Source organism: Engystomops pustulosus, chromosome 4, assembly GCF_040894005.1.
Source record: "Engystomops pustulosus chromosome 4, aEngPut4.maternal, whole genome shotgun sequence".
NCBI lineage: Eukaryota > Metazoa > Chordata > Amphibia > Anura > Leptodactylidae > Engystomops > Engystomops pustulosus.
Window position 1 is genome coordinate 189,542,565 of NC_092414.1, and position 15,466 is coordinate 189,558,030.

The 15,466-nt window shown below is 38.8% G+C and overlaps 24 non-coding genes across 24 annotated transcripts; all 24 read right to left on the minus strand.

Annotated features, from left to right (window-relative positions):
• Window positions 1-325: 325 nt before the first annotated feature.
• On the minus strand, window positions 326-398 carry TRNAR-CCU (transfer RNA arginine (anticodon CCU)). Its single transcript has one exon. It is a non-coding gene; the product is annotated as a tRNA-Arg (tRNA).
• Window positions 399-647: 249 nt separating this feature from the next.
• Window positions 648-740, minus strand: TRNAI-UAU (transfer RNA isoleucine (anticodon UAU)). Its single transcript is given in 2 exon segments — window positions 648-683; window positions 703-740. It is a non-coding gene; the product is annotated as a tRNA-Ile (tRNA).
• A 937-nt stretch (window positions 741-1,677) lies between these two features.
• On the minus strand, window positions 1,678-1,770 carry TRNAI-UAU (transfer RNA isoleucine (anticodon UAU)). Its single transcript is given in 2 exon segments — window positions 1,678-1,713; window positions 1,733-1,770. It is a non-coding gene; the product is annotated as a tRNA-Ile (tRNA).
• Window positions 1,771-2,385: 615 nt separating this feature from the next.
• On the minus strand, window positions 2,386-2,458 carry TRNAR-CCU (transfer RNA arginine (anticodon CCU)). The gene has a single exon. It is a non-coding gene; the product is annotated as a tRNA-Arg (tRNA).
• A 956-nt stretch (window positions 2,459-3,414) lies between these two features.
• TRNAR-CCU (transfer RNA arginine (anticodon CCU)) lies at window positions 3,415-3,487 on the minus strand. Its single transcript has one exon. It is a non-coding gene; the product is annotated as a tRNA-Arg (tRNA).
• Window positions 3,488-3,736: 249 nt separating this feature from the next.
• TRNAI-UAU (transfer RNA isoleucine (anticodon UAU)) lies at window positions 3,737-3,829 on the minus strand. Its single transcript is given in 2 exon segments — window positions 3,737-3,772; window positions 3,792-3,829. It is a non-coding gene; the product is annotated as a tRNA-Ile (tRNA).
• Window positions 3,830-4,445: 616 nt separating this feature from the next.
• TRNAR-CCU (transfer RNA arginine (anticodon CCU)) lies at window positions 4,446-4,518 on the minus strand. The gene has a single exon. It is a non-coding gene; the product is annotated as a tRNA-Arg (tRNA).
• A 248-nt stretch (window positions 4,519-4,766) lies between these two features.
• Window positions 4,767-4,859, minus strand: TRNAI-UAU (transfer RNA isoleucine (anticodon UAU)). Its single transcript is given in 2 exon segments — window positions 4,767-4,802; window positions 4,822-4,859. It is a non-coding gene; the product is annotated as a tRNA-Ile (tRNA).
• A 615-nt stretch (window positions 4,860-5,474) lies between these two features.
• On the minus strand, window positions 5,475-5,547 carry TRNAR-CCU (transfer RNA arginine (anticodon CCU)). Its single transcript has one exon. It is a non-coding gene; the product is annotated as a tRNA-Arg (tRNA).
• A 249-nt stretch (window positions 5,548-5,796) lies between these two features.
• TRNAI-UAU (transfer RNA isoleucine (anticodon UAU)) lies at window positions 5,797-5,889 on the minus strand. Its single transcript is given in 2 exon segments — window positions 5,797-5,832; window positions 5,852-5,889. It is a non-coding gene; the product is annotated as a tRNA-Ile (tRNA).
• A 617-nt stretch (window positions 5,890-6,506) lies between these two features.
• On the minus strand, window positions 6,507-6,579 carry TRNAR-CCU (transfer RNA arginine (anticodon CCU)). Its single transcript has one exon. It is a non-coding gene; the product is annotated as a tRNA-Arg (tRNA).
• Window positions 6,580-6,828: 249 nt separating this feature from the next.
• TRNAI-UAU (transfer RNA isoleucine (anticodon UAU)) lies at window positions 6,829-6,921 on the minus strand. The gene is given in 2 exon segments: window positions 6,829-6,864; window positions 6,884-6,921. It is a non-coding gene; the product is annotated as a tRNA-Ile (tRNA).
• A 616-nt stretch (window positions 6,922-7,537) lies between these two features.
• TRNAR-CCU (transfer RNA arginine (anticodon CCU)) lies at window positions 7,538-7,610 on the minus strand. Its single transcript has one exon. It is a non-coding gene; the product is annotated as a tRNA-Arg (tRNA).
• A 249-nt stretch (window positions 7,611-7,859) lies between these two features.
• TRNAI-UAU (transfer RNA isoleucine (anticodon UAU)) lies at window positions 7,860-7,952 on the minus strand. Its single transcript is given in 2 exon segments — window positions 7,860-7,895; window positions 7,915-7,952. It is a non-coding gene; the product is annotated as a tRNA-Ile (tRNA).
• A 616-nt stretch (window positions 7,953-8,568) lies between these two features.
• On the minus strand, window positions 8,569-8,641 carry TRNAR-CCU (transfer RNA arginine (anticodon CCU)). Its single transcript has one exon. It is a non-coding gene; the product is annotated as a tRNA-Arg (tRNA).
• Window positions 8,642-9,405: 764 nt separating this feature from the next.
• Window positions 9,406-9,498, minus strand: TRNAI-UAU (transfer RNA isoleucine (anticodon UAU)). Its single transcript is given in 2 exon segments — window positions 9,406-9,441; window positions 9,461-9,498. It is a non-coding gene; the product is annotated as a tRNA-Ile (tRNA).
• A 616-nt stretch (window positions 9,499-10,114) lies between these two features.
• Window positions 10,115-10,187, minus strand: TRNAR-CCU (transfer RNA arginine (anticodon CCU)). Its single transcript has one exon. It is a non-coding gene; the product is annotated as a tRNA-Arg (tRNA).
• A 249-nt stretch (window positions 10,188-10,436) lies between these two features.
• Window positions 10,437-10,529, minus strand: TRNAI-UAU (transfer RNA isoleucine (anticodon UAU)). Its single transcript is given in 2 exon segments — window positions 10,437-10,472; window positions 10,492-10,529. It is a non-coding gene; the product is annotated as a tRNA-Ile (tRNA).
• Window positions 10,530-11,145: 616 nt separating this feature from the next.
• TRNAR-CCU (transfer RNA arginine (anticodon CCU)) lies at window positions 11,146-11,218 on the minus strand. Its single transcript has one exon. It is a non-coding gene; the product is annotated as a tRNA-Arg (tRNA).
• Window positions 11,219-11,467: 249 nt separating this feature from the next.
• On the minus strand, window positions 11,468-11,560 carry TRNAI-UAU (transfer RNA isoleucine (anticodon UAU)). Its single transcript is given in 2 exon segments — window positions 11,468-11,503; window positions 11,523-11,560. It is a non-coding gene; the product is annotated as a tRNA-Ile (tRNA).
• A 938-nt stretch (window positions 11,561-12,498) lies between these two features.
• On the minus strand, window positions 12,499-12,591 carry TRNAI-UAU (transfer RNA isoleucine (anticodon UAU)). The gene is given in 2 exon segments: window positions 12,499-12,534; window positions 12,554-12,591. It is a non-coding gene; the product is annotated as a tRNA-Ile (tRNA).
• A 616-nt stretch (window positions 12,592-13,207) lies between these two features.
• Window positions 13,208-13,280, minus strand: TRNAR-CCU (transfer RNA arginine (anticodon CCU)). The gene has a single exon. It is a non-coding gene; the product is annotated as a tRNA-Arg (tRNA).
• Window positions 13,281-13,528: 248 nt separating this feature from the next.
• TRNAI-UAU (transfer RNA isoleucine (anticodon UAU)) lies at window positions 13,529-13,621 on the minus strand. The gene is given in 2 exon segments: window positions 13,529-13,564; window positions 13,584-13,621. It is a non-coding gene; the product is annotated as a tRNA-Ile (tRNA).
• Window positions 13,622-15,269: 1,648 nt separating this feature from the next.
• Window positions 15,270-15,342, minus strand: TRNAR-CCU (transfer RNA arginine (anticodon CCU)). Its single transcript has one exon. It is a non-coding gene; the product is annotated as a tRNA-Arg (tRNA).
• Between the last annotated feature and the right edge of the window lie 124 nt (window positions 15,343-15,466).

Below are 15,466 nucleotides of genomic sequence, written 5' to 3' on the forward strand. Positions count from 1 at the left end.
TGCTAATCATTCAGTTGAAAACTTTTCTGTATCTGGATTGTTGTTCACTGTGAATGTGTTTGTGTTGCGGCATAAATGAATAGTAAATGAGTGTATTTTGATTTGACTGTATAACGGAAATGACTGACCCTTTCAAAGCAGTGGAAATGCATGGCGATTCTTGGGACTTAAAGTTGTCATTGTATGTTTAATGTGCTATCAGAATTCCCAAGATCTTTTGAACAAGCATATGGGACCATTAAGAAATGAAGAAGATGGTTGAGCACTTTAAATCTGGAAGTAAAATAGAGCATGTGTGTGTGCTTTGGTAATCAACAGCCTCAAACACCCCAGATGGGACTCGAACCCACAATCCCTGGCTTAGGAGGCCAGTGCCTTATCCATTAGGCCACTGGGGCTGAACGAGATATCGGTGAGCACTTAGTTTTTTTTTCTTTTCCAAACAAATCAGTTACTACAATTTGATTTCTAAGAAATGTTCTTGTTTGCAAACTGCAAACTATCTGAAAAACATGGGTGCATAAGCCAGAAGACATGAAAGCAAAAGAACTAGGCACGTTTCCCCAATGATCATGTTTTGATGCGATGGTGAACCATGAGAGACTTTCTTTGGCAATTGACAAAAATGGATGAAAAGAGGAAAACAATGCTCCAGGTGAGGCTCGAACTCACAACCTCGGCATTGCTCAACAGTTACTGCTTTATAAGTACCGCGCGCTGACCGATTGCGCCACTGGAGCTCTGCTTGGTGTCTGGAAGCTTGCCTTTTTTGCGTCTGTTTCCGAAACCAGTAAACTATGGGAATGTTTGAAGTTAGGAGGCTCTTATAGTATTATACTTCAAGTCATGCATTTCCATTTTTTTTATAAAATGAAGTCATACTCTCTACTTTGCTAGCAGGTTTTTTGTTGAAACTGAAATTCCAAATGTTCTCATGGTGTTATACGTTTACTAAGAATTTTGAACTCTAAATGTGTACCAATTAACAGAAGAATATCATCGTGTTTTATTAAATCAAAAGTCGCTATGCTTGCTAATCATTCAGTTGAAAACTTTTCTGTATCTGGATTGTTGTTCACTGTGAATGTGTTTGTGTTGCGGCATAAATGAATAGTAAATGAGTGTATTTTGATTTGACTGTATAACGGAAATGACTGACCCTTTCAAAGCAGTGGAAATGCATGGCGATTCTTGGGACTTAAAGTTGTCATTGTATGTTTAATGTGCTATCAGAATTCCCAAGATCTTTTGAACAAGCATATGGGACCATTAAGAAATGAAGAAGATGGTTGAGCACTTTAAATCTGGAAGTAAAATAGAGCATGTGTGTGTGCTTTGGTAATCAACAGCATCAAACACCCCAGATGGGACTCGAACCCACAATCCCTGACTTAGGAGGCCAGTGCCTTATCCATTAGGCCACTGGGCTGAACGAGATATAGCTGAGCACTTAGTTTTTTTTTCTTTTCCAAACAAATCAGTTACTACAATTTGATTTCTAAGAAATGTTCTTGTTTGCAAACTGCAAACTGTCTGAAAAACATGGGTGCAGAAGCCAGAAGACATGAAAGCAAAAGAACTAGGCACGTTTCCCCAATGATCATGTTTTGATGCGATGGTGAACCATGAGAGACTTTCTTTGGCAATTGACAAAAATGGATGAATAGAGGAAAACAATGCTCCAGGTGAGGCTCGAACTCACAACCTCGGCATTGCTCAACAGTTACTGCTTTATAAGTACCGCGCGCTGACCGATTGCGCCACTGGAGCTCTGCTTGGTGTCTGTAAGCTTGCCTTTTTTGCGTCTGTTTCCGAAACCAGTAAACTATGGGAATGTTTGAAGTTAGGAGGCTCTTATAGTATTATACTTCAAGTCATGCATTTCCATTTTTTTATAAAATGAAGTCATACTCTCTACTTTGCTAGCAGGTTTTTTGTTGAAACTGAAATTCCAAATGTTCTCATGGTGTTATACGTTTACTAAGAATTTTGAACTCTAAATGTGTACCAATTAACAGAAGAATATCATCGTGTTTTATTAAATCAAAAGTCGCTATGCTTGCTAATCATTCAGTTGAAAACTTTTCTGTATCTGGATTGTTGTTCACTGTGAATGTGTTTGTGTTGCGGCATAAATGAATAGTAAATGAGTGTATTTTGATTTGACTGTATAACGGAAATGACTGACCCTTTCAAAGCAGTGGAAATGCATGGCGATTCTTGGGACTTAAAGTTGTCATTGTATGTTTAATGTGCTATCAGAATTCCCAAGATCTTTTGAACAAGCATATGGGACCATTAAGAAATGAAGAAGATGGTTGAGCACTTTAAATCTGGAAGTAAAATAGAGCATGTGTGTGTGCTTTGGTAATCAACAGCATCAAACACCCCAGATGGGACTCGAACCCACAATCCCTGGCTTAGGAGGCCAGTGCCTTATCCATTAGGCCACTGGGCTGAACGAGATATAGCTGAGCACTTAGTTTTTTTTTCTTTTCCAAACAAATCAGTTACTACAATTTGATTTCTAAGAAATGTTCTTGTTTGCAAACTGCAAACTGTCTGAAAAACATGGGTGCAGAAGCCAGAAGACATGAAAGCAAAAGAACTAGGCACGTTTCCCCAATGATCATGTTTTGATGCGATGGTGAACCATGAGAGACTTTCTTTGGCAATTGACAAAAATGGATGAAAAGAGGAAAACAATGCTCCACGTGGGGCTCGAACTCACAACCTCGGCATTGCTCAACAGTTACTGCTTTATAAGTACCGCGCGCTGACCGATTGCGCCACTGGAGCTCTGCTTGGTGTCTGTAAGCTTGCCTTTTTTGCGTTTGTTTCCGAAACCAGTAAACTATGGGAATGTTTGAAGTTAGGAGGCTCTTATAGTATTATACTTCAAGTCATGCATTTCCATTTTTTTATAAAATGAAGTCATACTCTCTACTTTGCTAGCAGGTTTTTTGTTGAAACTGAAATTCCAAATGTTCTCATGGTGTTATACGTTTACTAAGAATTTTGAACTCTAAATGTGTACCAATTAACAGAAGAATATCATCGTGTTTTATTAAATCAAAAGTCGCTATGCTTGCTAATCATTCAGTTGAAAACTTTTCTGTATCTGGATTGTTGTTCACTGTGAATGTGTTTGTGTTGCGGCATAAATGAATAGTAAATGAGTGTATTTTGATTTGACTGTATAACGGAAATGACTGACCCTTTCAAAGCAGTGGAAATGCATGGCGATTCTTGGGACTAAAAGTTTTCATTGTATGTTTAATGTGCTATCAGAATTCCCAAGATCTTTTGAACAAGCATATGGGACCATTAAGAAATGAAGAAGACGGTTGAGCACTTTAAATCTGGAAGTAAAATAGAGCATGTGTGTGTGCTTTGGTAATCAACAGCCTCAAACACCCCAGATGGGACTCGAACCCACAATCCCTGGCTTAGGAGGCCAGTGCCTTATCCATTAGGCCACTGGGGCTGAACAAGATATAGCTGAGCACTTAGTTTTTTTTTCTTTTCCAAACAAATCAGTTACTACAATTTGATTTCTAAGAAATGTTCTTGTTTGCAAACTGCAAGCTATCTGAAAAACATGGGTGCAGAAGCCAGAAGACATGAAAGCAAAAGAACTAGGCACGTTTCCCCAATGATCATGTTTTGATGCGATGGTGAACCATGAGAGACTTTCTTTGGCAATTGACAAAAATGGATGAAAAGAGGAAAACAATGCTCCAGGTGAGGCTCGAACTCACAACCTCGGCATTGCTCAACAGTTACTGCTTTATAAGTACCGCGCGCTGACCGATTGCGCCACTGGAGCTCTGCTTGGTGCCGGGAAGCTTGCCTTTTTTGCGTCTGTTTCCGAAACCAGTAAACTATGGGAATGTTTGAAGTTAGGAGGCTCTTATAGTATTATACTTCAAGTCATGCATTTCCATTTTTTTTATAAAATGAAGTCATACTCTCTACTTTGCTAGCAGGTTTTTTGTTGAAACTGAAATTCCAAATGTTCTCATGGTGTTATACGTTTACTAAGAATTTTGAACTCTAAATGTGTACCAATTAACAGAAGAATATCATCGTGTTTTATTAAATCAAAAGTCGCTATGCTTGCTAATCATTCAGTTGAAAACTTTTCTGTATCTGGATTGTTGTTCACTGTGAATGTGTTTGTGTTGCGGCATAAATGAATAGTAAATGAGTGTATTTTGATTTGACTGTATAACGGAAATGACTGACCCTTTCAAAGCAGTGGAAATGCATGGCGATTCTTGGGACTTAAAGTTGTCATTGTATGTTTAATGTGCTATCAGAATTCCCAAGATCTTTTGAACAAGCATATGGGACCATTAAGAAATGAAGAAGATGGTTGAGCACTTTAAATCTGGAAGTAAAATAGAGCATGTGTGTGTGCTTTGGTAATCAACAGCATCAAACACCCCAGATGGGACTCGAACCCACAATCCCTGGCTTAGGAGGCCAGTGCCTTATCCATTAGGCCACTGGGCTGAACGAGATATAGCTGAGCACTTAGATTTTTTTTCTTTTCCAAACAAATCAGTTACTACAATTTGATTTCTAAGAAATGTTCTTGTTTGCAAACTGCAAACTGTCTGAAAAACATGGGTGCAGAAGCCAGAAGACATGAAAGCAAAAGAACTAGGCGCGTTTCCCCAATGATCATGTTTTGATGCGATGGTGAACCATGAGAGACTTTCTTTGGCAATTGACAAAAATGGATGAAAAGAGGAAAACAATGCTCCAGGTGAGGCTCGAACTCACAACCTCGGCATTGCTCAACAGTTACTGCTTTATAAGTACCGCGCGCTGACCGATTGCGCCACTGGAGCTCTGCTTGGTGTCTGTAAGCTTGCCTTTTTTGCGTTTGTTTCCGAAACCAGTAAACTATGGGAATGTTTGAAGTTAGGAGGCTCTTATAGTATTATACTTCAAGTCATGCATTTCCATTTTTTTATAAAATGAAGTCATACTCTCTACTTTGCTAGCAGGTTTTTTGTTGAAACTGAAATTCCAAATGTTCTCATGGTGTTATACGTTTACTAAGAATTTTGAACTCTAAATGTGTACCAATTAACAGAAGAATATCATCGTGTTTTATTAAATCAAAAGTCGCTATGCTTGCTAATCATTCAGTTGAAAACTTTTCTGTATCTGGATTGTTGTTCACTGTGAATGTGTTTGTGTTGCGGCATAAATGAATAGTAAATGAGTGTATTTTGATTTGACTGTATAACGGAAATGACTGACCCTTTCAAAGCAGTGGAAATGCATGGCGATTCTTGGGACTTAAAGTTTTCATTGTATGTTTAATGTGCTATCAGAATTCCCAAGATCTTTTGAACAAGCATATGGGACCATTAAGAAATGAAGAAGACGGTTGAGCACTTTAAATCTGGAAGTAAAATAGAGCATGTGTGTGTGCTTTGGTAATCAACAGCCTCAAACACCCCAGATGGGACTCGAACCCACAATCCCTGGCTTAGGAGGCCAGTGCCTTATCCATTAGGCCACTGGGGCTGAACAAGATATAGCTGAGCACTTAGTTTTTTTTTCTTTTCCAAACAAATCAGTTACTATAATTTGATTTCTAAGAAATGTTCTTGTTTGCAAACTGCAAACTATCTGAAAAACATGGGTGCAGAAGCCAGAAGACATGAAAGCAAAAGAACTAGGCACGTTTCCCCAATGATCATGTTTTGATGCGATGGTGAACCATGAGAGACTTTCTTTGGCAATTGACAAAAATGGATGAAAAGAGGAAAACAATGCTCCAGGTGAGGCTCGAACTCACAACCTCGGCATTGCTCAACAGTTACTGCTTTATAAGTACCGCGCGCTGACCGATTGCGCCACTGGAGCTCTGCTTGGTGTCTGGAAGCTTGCCTTTTTTGCGTCTGTTTCCGAAACCAGTAAACTATGGGAATGTTTGAAGTTAGGAGGCTCTTATAGTATTATACTTCAAGTCATGCATTTCCATTTTTTTTTATAAAATGAAGTCATACTCTCTACTTTGCTAGCAGGTTTTTTGTTGAAACTGAAATTCCAAATGTTCTCATGGTGTTATACGTTTACTAAGAATTTTGAACTCTAAATGTGTACCAATTAACAGAAGAATATCATCGTGTTTTATTAAATCAAAAGTCGCTATGCTTGCTAATCATTCAGTTGAAAACTTTTCTGTATCTGGATTGTTGTTCACTGTGAATGTGTTTGTGTTGCGGCATAAATGAATAGTAAATGAGTGTATTTTGATTTGACTGTATAACGGAAATGACTGACCCTTTCAAAGCAGTGGAAATGCATGGCGATTCTTGGGACTTAAAGTTTTCATTGTATGTTTAATGTGCTATCAGAATTCCCAAGATCTTTTGAACAAGCATATGGGACCATTAAGAAATGAAGAAGACGGTTGAGCACTTTAAATCTGGAAGTAAAATAGAGCATGTGTGTGTGCTTTGGTAATCAACAGCCTCAAACACCCCAGATGGGACTCGAACCCACAATCCCTGGCTTAGGAGGCCAGTGCCTTATCCATTAGGCCACTGGGGCTGAACAAGATATAGCTGAGCACTTAGTTTTTTTTTCTTTTCCAAACAAATCAGTTACTACAATTTGATTTCTAAGAAATGTTCTTGTTTGCAAACTGCAAACTATCTGAAAAACATGGGTGCAGAAGCCAGAAGACATGAAAGCAAAAGAACTAGGCACGTTTCCCCAATGATCATGTTTTGATGCGATGGTGAACCATGAGAGACTTTCTTTGGCAATTGACAAAAATGGATGAAAAGAGGAAAACAATGCTCCAGGTGAGGCTCGAACTCACAACCTCGGCATTGCTCAACAATTACTGCTTTATAAGTACCGCGCGCTGACCGATTGCGCCACTGGAGCTCTGCTTGGTGTCAGGAAGCTTGCCTTTTTTGCGTCTGTTTCCGAAACCAGTAAACTATGGGAATGTTGGAAGTTAGGAGGCTCTTATAGTATTATACTTCAAGTCATGCATTTCCATTTTTTTTATAAAATGAAGTCATACTCTCTACTTTGCTAGCAGGTTTTTTGTTGAAACTGAAATTCCAAATGTTCTCATGGTGTTATACGTTTACTAAGAATTTTGAACTCTAAATGTGTACCAATTAACAGAAGAATATCATCGTGTTTTATTAAATCAAAAGTCGCAATGCTTGCTAATCATTCAGTTGAAAACTTTTCTGTATCTGGATTGTTGTTCACTGTGAATGTGTTTGTGTTGCGGCATAAATGAATAGTAAATGAGTGTATTTTGATTTGACTGTATAACGGAAATGACTGACCCTTTCAAAGCAGTGGAAATGCATGGCGATTCTTGGGACTTAAAGTTTTCATTGTATGTTTAATGTGCTATCAGAATTCCCAAGATCTTTTGAACAAGCATATGAGACCATTAAGAAATGAAGAAGATGGTTGAGCACTTTAAATCTGGAAGTAAAATAGAGCATGTGTGTGTGCTTTGGTAATCAACAGCCTCAAACACCCCAGATGGGACTCGAACCCACAATCCCTGGCTTAGGAGGCCAGTGCCTTATCCATTTGGCCACTGGGGCTGAACGAGTTATAGCTGAGCACTTAGTTTTTTTTTCTTTTCCAAACAAATCAGTTACTACAATTTGATTTCTAAGAAATGTTCTTGTTTGCAAACTGCAAACTATCTGAAAAACATGGGTGCAGAAGCCAGAAGACATGAAAGCAAAAGAACTAGGCACGTTTCCCCAATGATCATGTTTTGATGCGATGGTGAACCATGAGAGACTTTCTTTGGCAATTGACAAAAATGGATGAAAAGAGGAAAACAATGCTCCAGGTGAGGCTCGAACTCACAACCTCGGCATTGCTCAACAGTTACTGCTTTATAAGTACCGCGCGCTGACCGATTGCGCCACTGGAGCTCTGCTTGGTGTCTGGAAGCTTGCCTTTTTTGCGTCTGTTTCCGAAACCAGTAAACTATGGGAATGTTTGAAGTTAGGAGGCTCTTATAGTATTATACTTCAAGTCATGCATTTCCATTTTTTTTATAAAATGAAGTCATACTCTCTACTTTGCTAGCAGGTTTTTTGTTGAAACTGAAATTCCAAATGTTCTCATGGTGTTATACGTTTACTAAGAATTTTGAACTCTAAATGTGTACCAATTAACAGAAGAATATCATCGTGTTTTATTAAATCAAAAGTCGCTATGCTTGCTAATCATTCAGTTGAAAACTTTTCTGTATCTGGATTGTTGTTCACTGTGAATGTGTTTGTGTTGCGGCATAAATGAATAGTAAATGAGTGTATTTTGATTTGACTGTATAACGGAAATGACTGACCCTTTCAAAGCAGTGGAAATGCATGGCGATTCTTGGGACTTAAAGTTGTCATTGTATGCTTAATGTGCTATCAGAATTCCCAAGATCTTTTGAACAAGCATATGGGACCATTAAGAAATGAAGAAGATGGTTGAGCACTTTAAATCTGGAAGTAAAATAGAGCATGTGTGTGTGCTTTGGTAATCAACAGCCTCAAACACCCCAGATGGGACCCGAACCCACAATCCCTGGCTTAGGAGGCCAGTGCCTTATCCATTAGGCCACTGGGGCTGAACGAGATATAAGATAAGATAAGATAAGATAAGATAATCCTTTATTAGTCCCACAGTGGGGAAATTCACAGCGTTACAGCAGCAGAGAGGGTACAGAGAGTGAAGTACAAAGTACAAAATATGACAACAATAATATTAGGGATAAATGAACAAAAAGAAAAGGGGGATAAAAAGACAAAAAAGAGCCAGTTTGATGTTTAGTTTGTGGATGGGATCTGCATGGACTGGTTAGGTGGGGGGCGCAGGTTACTTCTGTTTGGGCCTTGTTTGTTGAACAGCCTGATGGCAGCGGGGAGGAATGACTTACGATAACGCTCCCTCTCACACTTGGGGTGAAGCAGTCGGTCACTGAATGTGCTCCCCAATGCCACCACAGTCTCATGCAAGGAATGGGAGCTATTCTCCAGAATAGACTTCAACTTACACAGTGTCCTCCTCTCAGCTACCACCTGCACTGTGTCAAGAGGACCCCCCAGGACAGAACTGGCTTTCCTAATCAGTTTGTCCAGTCTGCTCCTCTTATATAGCTGAGCACTTAGTTTTTTTTTCTTTTCCAAACAAATCAGTTACTACAATTTGATTTCTAAGAAATGTTCTTGTTTGCAAACTGCAAACTATCTGAAAAACATGGGTGCAGAAGCCAGAAGACATGAAAGCAAAAGAACTAGGCACGTTTCCCCAATGATCATGTTTTGATGCGATGGTGAACCATGAGAGACTTTCTTTGGCAATTGACAAAAATGGATGAAAAGAGGAAAACAATGCTCCAGGTGAGGCTCGAACTCACAACCTCGGCATTGCTCAACAGTTACTGCTTTATAAGTACCGCGCGCTGACCGATTGCGCCACTGGAGCTCTGCTTGGTGTCTGGAAGCTTGCCTTTTTTGCGTCTGTTTCCGAAACCAGTAAACTATGGGAATGTTTGAAGTTAGGAGGCTCTTATAGTATTATACTTCAAGTCATGCATTTCCATTTTTTTAATAAAATGAAGTCATACTCTCTACTTTGCTAGCAGGTTTTTTGTTGAAACTGAAATTCCAAATGTTCTCGTGGTGTTATACGTTTACTAAGAATTTTGAACTCTAAATGTGTACCAATTAACAGAAGAATATCATCGTGTTTTATTAAATCAAAAGTCGCTATGCTTGCTAATCATTCAGTTGAAAACTTTTCTGTATCTGGATTGTTGTTCACTGTGAATGTGTTTGTGTTGCGGCATAAATGAATAGTAAATGAGTGTATTTTGATTTGACTGTATAACGGAAATGACTGACCCTTTCAAAGCAGTGGAAATGCATGGCGATTCTTGGGACTTAAAGTTTTCATTGTATGTTTAATGTGCTATCAGAATTCCCAAGATCTTTTAAACAAGCATATGGGACCATTAAGAAAAGAAGAAGACGGTTGAGCACTTTAAATCTGGAAGTAAAATAGAGCATGTGTGTGTGCTTTGGTAATCAACAGCCTCAAACACCCCAGATGGGACTTGAACCCACAATCCCTGGCTTAGGAGGCCAGTGCCTTATCCATTAGGCCACTGGGGCTGAACGAGTTATAGCTGAGCACTTAGTTTTTTTTTCTTTTCCAAACAAATCAGTTACTACAATTTGATTTCTAAGAAATGTTCTTGTTTGCAAACTGCAAACTATCTGAAAAACATGGGTGCAGAAGCCAGAAGACATGAAAGCAAAAGAACTAGGCACGTTTCCCCAATGATCATGTTTTGATGCGATGGTGAACCATGAGAGACTTTCTTTGGCAATTGACAAAAATGGATGAAAAGAGGAAAACAATGCTCCAGGTGAGGCTCGAACTCACAACCTCGGCATTGCTCAACAGTTACTGCTTTATAAGTACCGCGCGCTGACCGATTGCGCCACTGGAGCTCTGCTTGGTGTCTGGAAGCTTGCCTTTTTTGCGTCTGTTTCCGAAACCAGTAAACTATGGGAATGTTTGAAGTTAGGAGGCTCTTATAGTATTATACTTCAAGTCATGCATTTCCATTTTTTTAATAAAATGAAGTCATACTCTCTACTTTGCTAGCAGGTTTTTTGTTGAAACTGAAATTCCAAATGTTCTCATGGTGTTATACGTTTACTAAGAATTTTGAACTCTAAATGTGTACCAATTAACAGAAGAATATCATCGTGTTTTATTAAATCAAAAGTCGCTATGCTTGCTAATCATTCAGTTGAAAACTTTTCTGTATCTGGATTGTTGTTCACTGTGAATGTGTTTGTGTTGCGGCATAAATGAATAGTAAATGAGTGTATTTTGATTTGACTGTATAACGGAAATGACTGACCCTTTCAAAGCAGTGGAAATGCATGGCGATTCTTGGGACTTAAAGTTGTCATTGTATGTTTAACGTGCTATCAGAATTCCCAAGATCTTTTGAACAAGCATATGGGACCATTAAGAAATGAAGAAGACGGTTGAGCACTTTAAATCTGGAAGTAAAATAGAGCATGTGTGTGTGCTTTGGTAATCAACAGCCTCAAACACCCCAGATGGGACTCGAACCCACAATCCCTGGCTTAGGAGGCCAGTGCCTTATCCATTAGGCCACTGGGGCTGAACGAGATATAGCTGAGCACTTAGGTTTTTTTTCTTTTCCAAACAAATCAGTTACTACAATTTGATTTCTAAGAAATGTTCTTGTTTGCAAACTGCAAACTATCTGAAAAACATGGGTGCAGAAGCCAGAAGACATGAAAGCAAAAGAACTAGGCACGTTTCCCCAATGATCATGTTTTGATGCGATGGTGAACCATGAGAGACTTTCTTTGGCAATTGACAAAAATGGATGAAAAGAGGAAAACAATACTCCAGGTGAGGCTCGAACTCACAACCTCGGCATTGCTCAACAGTTACTGCTTTATAAGTACCGCGCGCTGACCGATTGCGCCACTGGAGCTCTGCTTGGTGTCTGGAAGCTTGCCTTTTTTGCGTCTGTTTCCGAAACCAGTAAACTATGGGAATGTTTGAAGTTAGGAGGCTCTTATAGTATTATACTTCAAGTCATGCATTTCCATTTTTTTTATAAAATGAAGTCATACTCTCTACTTTGCTAGCAGGTTTTTTGTTGAAACTGAAATTCCAAATGTTCTCATGGTGTTATACGTTTACTAAGAATTTTGAACTCTAAATGTGTACCAATTAACAGAAGAATATCATCGTGTTTTATTAAATCAAAAGTCGCTATGCTTGCTAATCATTCAGTTGAAAACTTTTCTGTATCTGGATTGTTGTTCACTGTGAATGTGTTTGTGTTGCGGCATAAATGAATAGTAAATGAGTGTATTTTGATTTGACTGTATAACGGAAATGACTGACCCTTTCAAAGCAGTGGAAATGCATGGCGATTCTTGGGACTTAAAGTTGTCATTGTATGTTTAATGTGCTATCAGAATTCCCAAGATCTTTTGAACAAGCATATGGGACCATTAAGAAATGAAGAAGATGGTTGAGCACTTTAAATCTGGAAGTAAAATAGAGCATGTGTGTGTGCTTTGGTAATCAACAGCCTCAAACACCCCAGATGGGACTCAAACCCACAATCCCTGGCTTAGGAGGCCAGTGCCTTATCCATTAGGCCACTGTGGCTGAACGAGATATAGCTGAGCACTTAGTTTTTTTTTCTTTTCCAAACAAATCAGTTACTACAATTTGATTTCTAAGAAATGTTCTTGTTTGCAAACTGCAAACTATCTGAAAAACATGGGTGCAGAAGCCAGAAGACATGAAAGCAAAAGAACTAGGCACGTTTCCCCAATGATCATGTTTTGATGCGATGGTGAACCATGAGAGACTTTCTTTGGCAATTGACAAAAATGGATGAAAAGAGGAAAACAATGCTCCAGGTGAGGCTTGAACTCACAACCTCGGCATTGCTCAAGAGTTACTGCTTTATAAGTACCGCGCGCTGACCGATTGCGCCACTGGAGCTCTGCTTGGTGTCTGGAAGCTTGCCTTTTTTGCGTCTGTTTCCGAAACCAGTAAACTATGGGAATGTTTGAAGTTAGGAGGCTCTTATAGTATTATATTTCAAGTCATGCATTTCCATTTTTTTTATAAAATGAAGTCATACTCTCTACTTTGCTAGCAGGTTTTTTGTTGAAACTGAAATTCCAAATGTTCTCATGGTGTTATACGTTTACTAAGAATTTTGAACTCTAAATGTGTACCAATTAACAGAAGAATATCATCGTGTTTTATTAAATCAAAAGTCGCTATGCTTGCTAATCATTCAGTTGAAAACTTTTCTGTATCTGGATTGTTGTTCACTGTGAATGTGTTTGTGTTGCGGCATAAATGAATAGTAAATGAGTGTATTTTGATTTGACTGTATAACGGAAATGACTGACCCTTTCAAAGCAGTGGAAATGCATGGCGATTCTTGGGACTTAAAGTTGTCATTGTATGTTTAATGTGCTATCAGAATTCCCAAGATCTTTTGAACAAGCAAATGGGACCATTAAGAAATGAAGAAGACGGTTGAGCACTTTAAATCTGGAAGTAAAATAGAGCATGTGTGTGTGCTTTGGTAATCAACAGCCTCAAACACCCCAGATGGGACTCGAACCCACAATCCCTGGCTTAGGAGGCCAGTGCCTTATCCATTAGGCCACTGGGGCTGAACGAATTATAGCTGAGCACTTAGTTTTTTTTTCTTTTCCAAACAAATCAGTTACTACAATTTGATTTCTAAGAAATGTTCTTGTTTGCAAACTGCAAACTATCTGAAAAACATGGGTGCAGAAGCCAGAAGACATGAAAGCAAAAGAACTAGGCACTTTTCCCAATGATCATGTTTTGATGCGATGGTGAACCATGAGAGACTTTCTTTGGCAATTGACAAAAATGGATGAAAAGAGGAAAACAATGCTCCAGGTGAGGCTCGAACTCACAACCTCGGCATTGCTCATCAGTTACTGCTTTATAAGTACCGCGCGCTAACCGATTGCGCCACTGGAGCTCTGCTTGGTGTCTGGAAGCTTGCCTTTTTTGCGTCTGTTTCCGAAACCAGTAAACTATGGGAATGTTTGAAGTTAGGAGGCTCTTATAGTATTATACTTCAAGTCATGCATTTCCATTTTTTTAATAAAATGAAGTCATACTCTCTACTTTGCTAGCAGGTTTTTTGTTGAAACTGAAATTCCAAATGTTCTCAGGGTGTTATACGTTTACTAAGAATTTTGAACTCTAAATGTGTACCAATTAACAGAAGAATATCATCGTGTTTTATTAAATCAAAAGTCGCTATGCTTGCTAATCATTCAGTTGAAAACTTTTCTGTATCTGGATTGTTGTTCACTGTGAATGTGTTTGTGTTGCGGCATAAATGAATAGTAAATGAGTGTATTTTGATTTGACTGTATAACGGAAATGACTGACCCTTTCAAAGCAGTGGAAATGCATGGCGATTCTTGGGACTTAAAGTTGTCATTGTATGTTTAATGTGCTATCAGAATTCCCAAGATCTTTTGAACAAGCATATGGGACCATTAAGAAATGAAGAAGACGGTTGAGCACTTTAAATCTGGAAGTAAAATAGAGCATGTGTGTGTGCTTTGGTAATCAACAGCCTCAAACACCCCAGATGGGACTCGAACCCACAATCCCTGGTTTAGGAGGCCAGTGCCTTATCCAGTAGGCCACTGGGGCTGAACGAGATATAGCTGAGCACTTAGTTTTTTTTTCTTTTCCAAACAAATCAGTTACTACAATTTGATTTCTAAGAAATGTTCTTGTTTGCAAACTGCAAACTATCTGAAAAACATGGGTGCAGAAGCCAGAAGACATGAAAGCAAAAGAACTAGGCACGTTTCCCCAATGATCATGTTTTGATGCGATGGTGAACCATGAGAGACTTTCTTTGGCAATTGACAAAAATGGATGAAAAGAGGAAAACAATGCTCCAGGTGAGGCTTGAACTCACAACCTCGGCATTGCTCAACAGTTACTGCTTTATAAGTACCGCGTGCTGACCGATTGCGCCACTGGAGCTCTGCTTGGTGTCTGGAAGCTTGCCTTTTTTGCGTCTGTTTCCGAAACCAGTAAACTATGGGAATGTTTGAAGTTAGGAGGCTCTTATAGTATTATACTTCAAGTCATGCATTTCCATTTTTTTTATAAAATGAAGTCATACTCTCTACTTTGCTAGCAGGTTTTTTGTTGAAACTGAAATTCCAAATGTTCTCAGGGTGTTATACGTTTACTAAGAATTTTGAACTCTAAATGTGTACCAATTAACAGAAGAATATCATCGTGTTTTATTAAATCAAAAGTCGCTATGTTTGCTAATCATTCAGTTGAAAACTTTTCTGTATCTGGATTGTTGTTCACTGTGAATGTGTTTGTGTTGCGGCATAAATGAATAGTAAATGAGTGTATTTTGATTTGACTGTATAACGGAAATGACTGACCCTTTCAAAGCAGTGGAAATGCATGGCGATTCTTGGGACTTAAAGTTGTCATTGTATGTTTAATGTGCTATCAGAATTCCCAAGATTTTTTTGAACAAGCATATGGGACCATTAAGAAATGAAGAAGACGGTTGAGCACTTTAAATCTGGAAGTAAAATAGAGCATGTGTGTGTGCTTTGGTAATCAACAGCCTCAAACACCCCAGATGGGACTCGAACCCACAATCCCTGGCTTAGGAGGCCAGTGCCTTATCCAGTAGGCCACTGGGGCTGAACGAGATATAGCTGAGCACTTAGTTTTTTTTTCTTTTCCAAACAAATCAGTTACTACAATTTGATTTCTAAGAAATGTTCTTGTTTGCAAACTGCAAACTATCTGAAAAACATGGGTGCAG